The sequence below is a fragment of the Moschus berezovskii genome, chromosome 25, assembly GCF_049115385.1.
Source record: "Moschus berezovskii isolate FMDL1 chromosome 25, NW_MosBer_1.0, whole genome shotgun sequence".
In the NCBI taxonomy this organism is placed as follows: Eukaryota; Metazoa; Chordata; class Mammalia; order Artiodactyla; family Moschidae; genus Moschus; species Moschus berezovskii.
In genome coordinates, this window is record NC_142484.1 from 47,616,439 (window position 1) to 47,629,982 (window position 13,544).

Sequence of the window (13,544 nt, forward strand, 5' to 3'; positions counted from 1 at the left end):
AATGGGTGAATTTAACTCAGATGAGCATTGTATCTACTACTGTGGGCAGGAATCCCTTAGAAGAAATGGAGTAGCCATCATGGTCAACAGAAGAGTCTGAAATGCAGTACTTGGATGCAATCTCAAAAACGACAGAATGATCTCTGTTCGTTTCCAAGGCAAACCATTCAGTATTATAGTAATCCAAGTCTGTGCCCCAACCAGTAACGGTGAAGAAGCCAAAGTTCAACGGTTCTATGATGACCTACAAGACCTTTTAGAACTAACACCCCCAAAAGATGTCCTTTTCATTATAGGGACTGGAATGCAAAAGTAGGAAGTCAAGAAACACCTGGAGTAACAGGCAAATTTGGCCTTGGAGCACAGAATGAAGCAGGGCAAAGGCTCATAGAGTTTTGCCAAGAGAATGCACTGGTCATAGCAAACACTCTCTTTCAACAACACAAGAGAATTCTCTACACATGGACATCACCAGATGGTCAACACTGAAGTCAGACTGATTATATTATTTGCAGCCAAAGTGGAGAAGCTCTATACAGTTGGCAAAAAAAAAAAGACCAGGAGGTGACTGTGGCTCTGATCATGACGTCCTTATAGCCAAATTCAGACTTAAATTGAAGTAAGTAGGGAAAACCACTAGACCATTCAGATATGACCTAAATCAAATCCCTTATGATTATACTGTGGAAGTGAGAAATAGATTGAAGGGACTAGATCTGATAGATACAGTGCCAGACGGAGGTTCGTGACATTGTACAAGAGACAGGGATCAAGACCATCCCCATGGAAAAGAAATGCAAAAAAGCAGAATGGCTGTCCGGGGAGGCCTTACAAATAGCTGTGAAAAGAAGAGAAGCAAAAAGCAAAGGAGAAAAGGAAAGACATAAGCATCTGAATGCAGAGTTCCAAAGAATAGCAAGGAGAGCTCAGAAAGCCTTCCTCTGCGATCAATGCAAAGAAATAGAGGAAAACAACAGAATAGGAAAGAGAAGAGATCTTTTCAAGAAAATTAGAGATACCAAGGGAATATTTCTTGCCAAGATGGGCTCGATAAAGGACAGAAATGGTATGGACCTAACAGAAGCAGAAGATATTAAGAAGAGGTGGCAAGAATACACAGAAGAAGTGTACAAAAAAGATCTTCACGACCCAGATAATCACGATGGTGTGATCATTCACCTAGAGCCAGACATCCTGAAATGTGAATTCAAGTGGGCCTTAGAGAGCATCACTATGAACAAAGCTAGTGGAGGTGATGGAATTCCAGTAGAGCTCTTTCAAATCCTGAAAGATGATACTGTGAAAGTGCTGCACTCAATATGCCAGGAAATTTGGAAAACTCAGCAGTGGCCACAGGCCTAGAAAAGGTCAGTCTTCATTCCAGTCCCAAAGAAAGGGAATGCCAGAGAATGCTCAAACTACCACACAGTTGCAGTCAAGCTAGTAAAGTCAAGCTCAAAATTCTCCAAGCCAGGATTGAGCAATATGTGAACCGTGAACTTCCAGATGTTCAAGCTGGTTTTAGAAAAGGCGGAGGAACCAGAGACCAAATTGCCAACATCTGCTGGATCATGGAAAAAGCAAGAGACTTCCAGAAAAACATCTATTTCTGCTTTCTTGACTATCCAAAGCCTTTGACTGTGTGGATCACAATAAACTGTGGAAAATGCTGAAAGAGATGGGAATACCAGATCACCTGAACTCCCTCTTGAGAGATCTGTATGCAGGTCAGGAGGCAACAGTTAGAACTGGACACGGAACAAGAGACAGGTTCCAAAGAGGAAAAGGAGTACGTCAAGGCTGTATATTGTCACCCTGCTTACTTAACTTATATGCAGAGGACATCGTGAGGAACGCTGGGCTGGATGAAGCACCAGCTGGAATCAAGATTGCCGTGAGAAATATCAATAACCTCAGATATGCAGATGACACCACCCTTATGGCAGAAAGTGAAGAGGAAGTAAAAATCCTCCTGGTGAAAGTGAAACAGGAGAGTGAAAAAGTTGGCTTGAAGCTCAACATTCAGAAAAGTAAGATCATGGCATCTGGTCCCGTCATTTCATGGGAAATAGATGGAGAAACAGTGGAAACAGTGTCAGACTGTATTTTTGGGGCTCCAAAAGTACTGCAGATGCTATGCTGATTGCAGCCATGAAATTAAAAGCCGCTTACTCCTTGGAAGGAAAGCTATGACCAACCAAGGTAGCATATTAAAAAGCAGAGACATTACTGTGCCAACCAAGGTCCATCTAGTTAAGGCTGTGGCTTTTCCAGTGGTCATGTATGGATGTGAGAGTTGGACTGTGAAGAAAGCTGATCACCAAAGAATTGATGCTTTTGAACTGTGGTGTTGGAGAAGTCTCTTGAGAGTCCCGTGGACTGCAAGGAGATCCCACCAGTCCATCCTAAAGGAGATCAGTCCTGTGTGTTCATTGGAAGGACTGGTGCTAAACCTGAAACTCTAATACCTTTGACCACCTGGAAAAGACTGTGATGCTGGGAGGGATTGGGGACAGGAGGCAAGGGGACGACAGAGAATGAGATGGCTGGATGGCATCACCGACTCGATGGACGTGAGTTTGAGTGAACTCCGGGAGTTGGTGTCGGACAGGGAGGCCTGGCGTGCTGTGATTCACGGGGTCGCAAAGAGTCGGACTTGACTGAGCGAGTGAACTGAACTGAACTGAGCGAATGAAGTGACTGATAGCTGCTTTTGAACTACACCAGCAGAGCTGAGTTGTTGCCACAAAAACCACATGGCTGACAAAGCCTAAAATGTCTGCTGTATGACCTTACAGAGAAAGTTTGCTGTGCCCTGCTGAAGACTGTGGCAAGAACACTGAATTTTTTCCTAAATATGTGTAAACTATTTGTACACCAGATAGTACATGTTGGAAGACAGTGAAGGACAGGGAAGCCTGGTGAGCTGCAGTTCACGGGGTCACAAAGAGTCGGACACAACTTAACGAATGAACACCACCACCACCACCACCGCCAGATACATCTGCAGTTAAGCCTAAAATGGAAGTCAGGGCTTAGGCTGTTTAGTCTGTTTCGCAGCGGCCAAAATGTCTTGTATATTTTAAAGTATTTATCCAGAAGTGCCCCTTGATAGCATTTTACAGCCTGTACATAATAGTATGAATACTTTTAAAATAAATTTAATATTCTACACTTCTAAAGTATAATATTTCAAAATGTATTCTTGTTCAGTTCAGTCGCTCAGTCATGTCCGACTCTTAGCGACCCCGTGAACCACAGCACGCCAGGCCTCCCTGTCCATCACCAACTCCCGGAGTTCACTCAAACTCATGTCCATTGAGTCAGTGATGCCATCCAGCCATCTCATTCTCTGTCGTCCCCGTCTCCTCCTACCCCCAATCGCTCCCAGCATCAGAGTCTTTTCCAGTGAGTCAACTCGTCGCATGAGGTGGCCAAAGTATTGGAGTTTCAGCTTTAGCATAAGTCCTTCCAATGAACACCCAGGATCGATCTCCCCTAGAATGGACTGGCTGGATCTCCTTGCAGTCCAAGGGACTCTCAAGAGTCTTCTCCAGCACCACAGTTCAAAAGCATCAATTCTTCGGCGATCAGCTTTCTTCACAGTCCAACTCTCACATCCTATTAGAGACTTAGAATATGTTTCCAGTAAGGCTCCCTCTTTCTCTCTATTACAGGCACTGAACAGTTTTGAGGAAAAATCAGTTTGGTGCTAGGAAGTCACAGGCAGGATACTTACCACTTTAAAGATTAGTTCAGTCAGTTCAGTTCAGTTCAGTCGCTCAGTCGTGTCCGACTCTCCGCGACCCCATGAATCACAGCACACCAGGCCTCCCTGTCCATCATCAACTCCCGGAGTTCACTCAAACTCAAGTCACATCAGACTCATGTCGGTGATGCCATCCAGCCATCTCATTCTCTGTCGTCCCCTTGCGTCCTGCCCCCAATCACTCCCAGCGTCAAAGTCTTTTCCAGTGAGTCAGCTCTTCCCATGAGGTGGCCAAAGTATTTGAGTTTCAACTTTAGCCTCAGTCCTTCCAATGAACACCCAGGATTGATCTCCTTTAGAATGGACTGGTTGGATCTCCTTGCAGTCCAAAGGACTCTCAAGAGTCTTCTCCAACACCACAGTTCAAAAGCATCAATTCTTCGGCGATCAGCTTTCTTCACAGTCCAACTCTCACATCCATACATGACCACGGGAGAAACCATAGCCTTGACTAGACAGACCTTGGTTGGCAAAGTCATGTCTCTGCTTTTTAATATGCTATCTAGGTTGGTCATAACTTTCCTTCCAAGGAGTACGCGTCTTTTAATTTCCTGGCTGCAATCAGCATCTACAGTGATTTTGGAGCCCAAGAAGATACAGTCTGACACTGTTTCCACTGTTTCTCCATCTATTTCCCATGAAGTGATGGGACCAGATGCCATGATCTTTGTTTTCTGAATGTTGAACTTCAAGCCAACCTTTTCACTCTCCTTTTTCACTTTCATCAAGAGGCTTTTTAGTGCCTCTTCACTTTCTGCCATAAGGGTGGTGTCACCTGCATATCTGAGGTTATTGATAGTTCTCCTGGCAATCTTGATTCCAGCTTGTGCTTCATCCAGCCCTGCGTTCCTCATGATGTACTCTGCATATAAAGATTAGTAGCAGGAAAGAAAAAAAAAATTAGTAGTACATACTATATATTTATAGAGAATTATTTGCTATCATTAATGTTGGAAGAGTAAAACATACCCGTTTCCTTACGGTCCTTTCATAAACAATGCTGATTCCTTTTGGTATTGTCTGGTAAAGGGGAAACACTCTTATCAGAAAATGAAGCTAAAATCTTAAGTTAGATACGATGTTGTTATTCTATTGTTGTATGTTTCTGAATCAAGATTAGATAAACAGCAGATGGGCTGCCTTCTGTGGGTGTAAATAGGAATAATGTGTTTTTTGTTTGTTTTCTACACAAACAGTTTTTTTTTAATTCTACAAATGGCTCTAATGTGAACTTGACAGTCTTAGCTAAGCTGCTTCTATCACAGTAACACATTTCTATTTTTGAAACACAGGTTGTAGTATCAAAATTCCTTGGGACATAGATCTTTGGATTAGAAGGATGAAAGAGAAAAAAACGAAGGGGGAAACTGTAGGAAAGGAAACATGTTCTTTCGAAAATCAGTGTTGAAAAGACAAAATGATGATGCTAATACAGAACACAAGAACAATTCTTTTTTAAACCTCAGCAATTATGTCCTTGCAACAACAGAATAATGAAATTTTTCTTTGTGCATGGCATTCTAGTAAGAGGCTTAACTTTATTTTCTCATTTAATCTTCACAGCCACCTATGAGGTAGATATTACTGTATTTAACATATTATTCCCTGTATTTCACATGAGGAAACTGAGACTCAAAGTGTTACAGACAGGACTTTAAACCCCATGTTTTTAATAAATATGTTACATGTGCATGCCTTTCTAGAAATATCAACAAACTTTGAAATGTGTTAACTCTTTCATAAAATGCTTTGAGCCTGTTGCTGCTGCTGCTGCTGCTGCTAAGTCTCTTCAGTCGTGTCCGACTCTGTGTGACCCCATAGACGGCAGCCCACCAGGCTCCGCTGTCCCTGGGATTCTCCAGGCAAGAACACTGGAGTGGGTTGACATTTCCTTCTCCCATGCATGAAAGTGAAAAGTGAAAGTGAAGCCGCTCAGTCGTGTCCGACTCTTCGCGACCCCATGGACTGCGGCTTACCAGGCTCCTCTGTCCATGGGATTTTCCAGGCAAGAGTACTGGAGTGGGTTGCCATTGCCTTCTCCATTTGAGCCTCTTAGAAGCCCCTAAATAAAGAGAAGGAACTACTTTAAAAGGAAAAAAAAAACAAACCTAAGTACCTGGAAAATTACTGTTACTCAAATAACACATAAGGTGAAACATATTCTAGGAATAAACTTTACTGATTTTAAACTGTAAAATATACATTATTCTGAAAACTCAAGCTATATTTCACGACCTACTCTTTTCAGGCATTAAATAGTACTTTCTCTAGAATTATTTAACAGACATTGTTTAAAAAGTGTTCCTGCAAAAAAAAAAAAACAGTTGGTGTCAAGTATTTTAAAATCCAAGCTGTGAATTCCTGTTTTCAGCAAGGACATTCATTTAAATATTTTAAAATACTTTACACAAGCCCACTTTTCTTCAAATCAGGGACTTAAATACGTGCAATTTACTTTAAACCCAACTGGGTATTTTGAAACGGAAGGAGTCTTTTGGGCCTAGAAAAGAAAACAACAGTCTCAAAGGCCCTTGCTGAATCACCTAACTTCAGAGGAAACAAAACAGAACTTTAGGTCCCACCCTGATGGCTCCAGGCCAGTTGCATCTCTCTGGGACTTATCACCCCCTGTCCAGAAACCTTCCACCCCCTACACCTGCCCTGAAGACTTATCATCCCCTGCCCAACTACAAATGCCATCTCAACTGAAGAATACCCAAACCATCCTGCCTGATTAACGTTTTCCTTATCGCTTCCACAAACCTCCCTATAAATATGGAGCCTCCCTGATCCCTCTCCGCGCTCAGCCTGGTCGTTAGACTGACTGTCGCCCCCTCCTTGCCTGAATAAAGGTAACCTACTTCTGTTGAGGTCGTCTTTCCTTTTTCTGCCTCGCCTGAACTATACCTTACAGAAAGAATGTGATCAACTACCTGAAACATTTTCAAATATTGGCAAGTTTCATTAAAATGAGAAATGACTACAAATAAACTGCACTGATATTCACGGGAACATAGATTCAAATGTTACCTTCTCCAAGATACCTAAGGAGGCTACCTCAAGGATAACATCATTGCTTAATACATTTTAAAAACCTCTCACTAGGAATTATAATCAAAACGTGACAAGCATTCTTTTAGGCACGCTCAGTAATAGTAAATCTTATTCAATTATGTATGGCTATTACTTCAAATAGGAATTCAATAGCTCTAGTGCACAGTTTACAAGTCTGCATAAAATTCCTCTGAAGTAAAATCCTGAATGAAAACTCATATTAAAATTCTAGTGTTTGAGTTTCATTAATATGAGGTACCCAGAGCAGTCAAATTCATAGAGAAATAAAGTAGAACAATGGTTCCCAAAGTCCAGGAGACAGGGAGGAATGGAGAATTGCAGAATTTCAGTTTGGAAAGAGGAAATTTCTCTGTCTTTACTTCAAAGATACCATGAGAGAGGATTTTTACAGGATGATATACTGACTCTTTCAAAGAGCTGCTGCTGCTGCTGCTGCTAAGTCACTTCAGTCGTGTCCGACTCTGTGTGACCCCATAGACGGAACAGACAGTCCTTATTCATTGTAAAAACTGTTTCAAACAACAGGAGGAAAAGACCTCACTTTATGAAGCTATTACATCCTTGACACCAAAAAGCAAAAATACATGGCAAGAAAAGAAAAACTATTAATATCACCGTCTATATCTCTCATGAGTATAGACGCAACAATCTGACCTAAAACATAAGAACTGGAATGTGAGATATGAACTTGGCCTTGCCTGCAGCAACAGGATTTCTACAAAGAATACATAAGAGAATTTACACACAATTAGAGATAATAGAAGAGTTCAGCAGGGACGCTCAGTATAAGGTCAATATATAAAAATCAGTGGCATTCTTGTAGACCAGCAGTATCCCACTGAAAAATGTAACAGAGAAAAGGTCTCATTCACGATTGAAACAAAAACTGTAAGGTACCTAGGAACAAATTAATGAATACATACATAAAGAATCAAAAAGATACTAAAACTCAGTATCACAAAGACAGACATTTTCCCTGGATTCATTTAAAACCTAAAGCCATTTCAACAAAATACAAACTGTTTCTCACGAAGAAATTATTCTAAAATTCAAACAGAAGAGTGCCAGAACAGTTGAAATGATTCTGAAGAAGCATAAGGTAGAGGAAATGTGGGATTGAAACAAGGTTGTTCAAACAGAGCAGTAAATAAGAGAGCCTGAAAATGGAACTTGTATATTACAGCAATGCATTACTATTCAGGTGGGTTATTTGATACATGGTGCAAAAAGCACCATTCCTATGAAAAACTAAAATTGTTCCTCATAACATAGATAAAAATGAATTTCAAGAGATTACAGCCATGAATTAAAAAATCAAATTTAAAAAACTGCTGGAAAAAAACGGCAGACCGTTTTTATGATTTTCAGAGGTAGGGAGGGATTTCTTGAAACACAAAAGGCAAAGAAAACGCAAAGTGAAAAGACAAGCTACAGAGCCGGATAAGATACCTGGGAGGCAAGTAACTGACAAAGAATTAAAACAAGAATAACAACCAAAGGCAAATAACCTGACAGAGCAGTGGACAAAAGGCAACAAATTGGCAAATCACAGAAGAGAAACCCCAAACAGCGAAGAAACATGAAAACACTGAAGAAACATGAAAACACTGAGGTGTAAGGGAAATAAACATCAAAATCAAGACAGGCTTGAGGTATTGTTTCAGAGGTTGACAAAAACCTAAAAGCCTGAGAACACCAAGACGGGGCGAAATGGGGAATTCCAACTCTATACTGCGAGTGTGAATTGAAATAAGCACTTGAGTTGCAGATGCCTGTATGTTAAAGTGCCACGACTACACTTTTGGGTATCCACCCCATGATCCTTGGTCATGTACAAGGAAGATAGATATCACAATAGTGAAACACTTGGAACCGCTATGTCCATCAGAAAAATAATGAGTCAATGAATTAAAGTATATTTGTACATTAAATCTCTCTACTGCAGTTAAAATGAACAAGTTAGTGGTACACATAGTGCCATGTATATTCTCAATAACTTAAATGTGGCATTTTAAAGTTTGGTGCTGAATGGTTTAAAACAAAGGGTATGTATGTGTGTGTATGTGTAAATAACAGTAACAGCAGCAACAATAAATGAAAAAATGAGTCTGAGAACTAACATTCGAGCACTTACTATACAGAAGGCACACTTCTAACTGCATGTAGATGCCTAAAGACGGTCCTAGGAGACAGATTCTACTACTATTTCTATCTAACACGATTTCTCTTTTATGACTATGAGATTCCATTATTCATTCTACAGATGAGGAATTGAAGTGGAAAGACGTGAAACTGATCTAAAGCTATGCTACTGCTAAGTCACTTCAGTCGTGTCCGACTCTGTGTGACCCCATAGACGGCAGCCCATCAGGCTCCCCCGTCCCTGGGATTCTCCTTCAAGAACACTGGAGTGGGTTGCCATTTCCTTCTCCAATCCATGAAAGTGAAAAGAGAGAGTGAAGTCGCTCAGTCGTGTCCGACCCTTAGCGACCCCGCGGACTGCAGCCTACCAGGCTCCTCCATCCATGGGGTTCTCCAGGCAAGAGTTACTGGAGTGGCTTGCCATTGCCTTCTCCGGCTACCCAGAAGCTGGGCACAAAACGCGAGCGCGCAGCCGAGCGGGCGCAGCGCGCCTGCGCCGTACGTGCGTGCGCATGCTCCCCGCCCCCGCCCGCCCCCGCGCCCTGGCAGTGGCGAAAGCTCGCCGGCGCCTCTCGCTGGCTCCGTGTAGCCGAGGGACCCGCGGCCGCCCCCGGCCGGCGCCGCAGCCTCCCGGGAGTCCGGCCCCGAGGTGTGAGGTGAGCCCCGGGTCGTGGAGGCCCCTTCCCGTCCGGCGCAGCGGGAAAGGGAGTCGGGAGTGGGGACTGAGGAGGTGCCGCCCGCGGCTGCCCGCTCCTGGGTCTGAGCCTGTGCCGAGGAGGCACCGGCAGGCGCGGCCCCTCGTCCTCAGGGAGCGTTATTCGCGCCGCCGCCGAAACCAAAGGCTTGGGCGGCGCGCTGTGGAGGGGTGTCTCGGGGCGGGCGGCGGGCCGGCGCGGCGCGGGGAGCCCGAGTTTGGGGCTGGGCGCCGCGGCGGGCCGATGCCCTAAGACGGGATTGACCCTCTGGGTCCCGAGCCCGCGCCGAGCAAGCTGTCGGAGTGTGGCCCGCGCTCCCTGCGCCAGCCCTGCTGCGGCTCGGTCGGCGCCGCGGGGGCGTGTGGCGCTCCCGGGCCGCTGGGGGCTGTAGGGGGCGGCCGCGGCCGCTGGCGGGAGGACAGTGCGCCGAGGGCTGGGCGCGGGGGCGCGGGGGGCGTCGCAGCATGTGGACTGCCTCCTGTTTCTAGTCCTGAAAGTTGTCCCCTCTCCTCCCTCCCGTCAGTTTTGCAGAGTCTGCATGTTCCTCCTCGAGGCTTCCCCCTCTGCCCCCTTGGACGCTCCGTGTGTTTGCCCTGGGGTACGGTGGGGAGGTTCATCCATAGCCTCTGAAATAAGGTGCTGTTAAACATGTCAAGGCATTTTAGCATCTTGCTAGAGGCCTTTATCAGAGTTCGGTGCCTTCCTCAATAAGGGAAAAAGGGGTGTTTTTTCTTTCTTAAAAGAAAAAAAGCATATGCCACTATTTGAGGCAGAGGAGTCAACTTGGAGTTGCAGCATGTCTAGGAAGGAGGACAAAAGGTCTGGTTTTTGGCCCAGAAGAAAGGAAATTTTGAATTTTGGTTCCCTTCTGACTGTAGGCAGACAGAGCAGCAGAGCAGCTCAGCAGCTATAGAGGCGAATGACTGCTCTATAAGGTTGTTCAAACAGGATCTTATTTTATAGAAGTAGTTTGGAGAGACCTGTAATGTGTATTTACGGGAATTGGGTTACTTGCCAAAGCCAATATCGCAGGAGCAAGGAAACAGAGACTTGACAAGGGGGATGTTTCCTCCCTCTTGAGCCTTCTTTTAGCCTTTAGTGGTGTGCTGACAGTCAAAGGGATAGAGAAATCCGTAGTTCTGTCAGGAAGAACCGTTTACTCCTCAAGATAACGCTTTCCGTCCGTACTTTATTTTTTTATCCCCATCCATACTTTTCAGCAAATCAATGCCATCTTTTCCCTCCAGAAGAAGAAGGAAAAGAACAAAAACGTGTGTGTTTGAAGTACCACACCCCAACATAGAGGTCATAAGATAGGAACGTGATGTAAAAGCTTAAGTGGGCTGGCTTGCAAGGATAGAGCTGAAAATAAAAGATAATTGAGATGGAATTCTTCTTACAGTGTTGCTGTTTCTTTAGTGAGATAACAGGTTCTTCCTCTCCCGGACTCCCCCCAACTGCTTTGAAACTGTCAGGAAAGTAAGGTAGTTAGTAAAGCCTACCGTCCGTCCTACCTTCTCTTTCTTCCTCCTCCGTTATTTACTTATTTTTTTCTCATCCACTAATATTCCCTGCCTCTGCGTCTCTCCCGAATCTACGAGTGCCCTATTAATAGAAGAAGAAAGGCTTGTAGGTTCTTTCATCCCTTCTTCATCTTAGGTACTGTATTGCTCTGAGCTTTGTTTTGTGGTTTGAACATTGAGGTGGATTTTTGTGGAGAGAGCCCCAGCCGTGATTGAGAGATTTGAGGCAGGGAGCCTTGCGGGGAAGATAAACAGTCAAGTGCACGTTCTTTCTTTGTATACCACAATGCTGGGAGAGCGTCCTCATTGGGCAGAGAGAGGGGCTTTTAAAATCCCTGTAAGTCCACTGTTGCCCACTTCACAGGCAAAGAATCTCTCTCTCCAACTTAAGTTTCGTACGTGTGAGTAAAACTATGAGATTTCATACCGAAAACTTACTCTGAGCGTGTTAGTTTGTTGACATTAGACATATATCAAGTTTGTATGTTTGTATTAGTAAAGTTGAATATCTTCATATGTTTGTTGGCCATTTGTATTTCTTTTGTAAATGTATGTCCTTTTTCCCTTTTTCTATTCAAGTAGCGTTCTTTATCTGCTTTTTAAGAAATTCATTTTATATATTACTTTTGCTGAGCACATAAGTATGTGCAAATATCCTGTACTGTGTTAAATTATTCTATTTTAGGGTAGCATTTCTCAAAATACGAGTTACAGATCACTTGTAACAGTACCGAGATAATCGTTAGAGTTGCATGTGTATCCTTCATTTTCCAGAGGTTCGGATTTCTTAGACCTATGGGTTTTCTATGAATCTGCTGCACATGAAAATTAGGGAATCTCTGATTTGGAAGAAAGAAATATAAATTCCTATTTTTTTTCTTATCTCATGGCATTCTACTGTTTTTTCTTATTTATCTTAATAATCATAAACTACCGTCTTAATGTATTAAGGTTTTATCCTACCCCAGCCTAACAGTAATTTTACAAAAATGTTTTGATATATGGAAATTTGAATGTTAAAGTCCATAAAGGAAAGCACTTTTGTAAGTCTGTGAGAAGCATTGTTTGTAAATGAGGCAAAAGGAATCACTGAGAGAAAAACAAGTAAAACAGAGTATAGAGAAGCATAGGGGGTTTCTCATCTAGTTTAAAATCTCAATATTACTTTGTTTCTTCCTTATGTTTTGTGTGGTAATTTCTTTGAACCGTAAATTTGGAACCCATACTGCTTGAAAAATAGTCTAAATGAAATTTTTGAAAGTTTGTTATATACGTATTGGGTAATTTTTTTTAAGTTGGAAGCAGATGAACATGCTGCATAAGCAGCAAACTACAAACATGGAACTTCTATGGATATTTTGATACTGTAGCCAAATAAAGCTTTCAGGGCTTATTTGACCCATTAATGATAGGCATAATTGTTACCGGACTGCATTATAATTAAGCTTAAATATACATGGGTGTTCATTGGAAGGACTGATGCTAAAACTGAAACTCCAATACTTTGGCCACCTCATGTGACGAGTTGACGCACTGGAAAAGACTCTGATGCTGGGAGGGATTGGGGGTGGGAGGAGAAGGGGACGACAGAGAATGAGATGGCTGGATGGCATCACCGACTCGATGGACATGAGTTTGAGTGAACTCCGGGAGTTGGACAGGGAGGCCTGGCGTGCTGTGATTCATGGGGTGCCGAAGAGTCGGACACGACTGAGCGACTGAACTGAACTGAACTGATACATGACTGTGTTTAACATCACATTTCCATAGCCAGACATCACATTTCTGGGCCCAGCTTGAAGGAGGAAAAAATACGGCAGGCCAATAAGCTTTAACAAATATTTCTGATTTAGAGATTTCAGTGTTAGAGAGATTAGACTTTTGGGGCAGAGGTCGCTTGTAACTTTGGTGTTCCTAATTCCTAAGGTTGTAGACTTTCCTTTTCCCTTCTTCTACTCAAGACCATATGCTTGAGGGAAAAATGGGAAGATTCAGCCATGGCTTTACTTTCTCCAAATAGTTTTTTTTGCCCCGTAATTAAAGCTTGGGATGCAGAGGTCCCTGTCATTGGTAGTGCACAAAGGACAGTTTCTTTCCCTGCTTTAGCCAAGCCAGTTCAAGTTTTCAAGGTCTAAGGTGTCACGGGCCCTAATATCTATTTGAGTTGTCTTGTTAACCTGGGTCTCTGAGAATTTCTGAACCTGACCTTCTCATGTTTTCCCAACCGAGGTTGTGTACTTCAAACAGAAATATTTGCCATCTGTGAAACGCGAATAAAGTAAAAGCAGACTTAACATCATTACAAAACCAAATGGAAGTATGATAGTTTTAGAATATGCT

At 43.0% G+C, this 13,544-nt stretch overlaps 1 protein-coding gene across 5 annotated transcripts in view; it reads left to right on the forward strand.

Moving 5' to 3' along the window:
• LOC129547515 (ferroxidase HEPHL1-like) overlaps nt 1–13,544 on the forward strand; it is a 183,985-nt gene that overhangs the window by 47,405 nt on the left and 123,036 nt on the right. The window contains exon 1 of one of the 5 annotated variants that reach the window (XM_088832392.1): nt 9,152–9,642. The exons of the other annotated variants lie outside the window; for them this stretch is intronic. The gene's annotated coding sequence lies outside the window, so the exon portion shown is untranslated. Of the gene's footprint in view, nt 1–9,151; nt 9,643–13,544 lie in introns of those variants that run through there. 5 annotated transcript variants of the gene reach the window in all.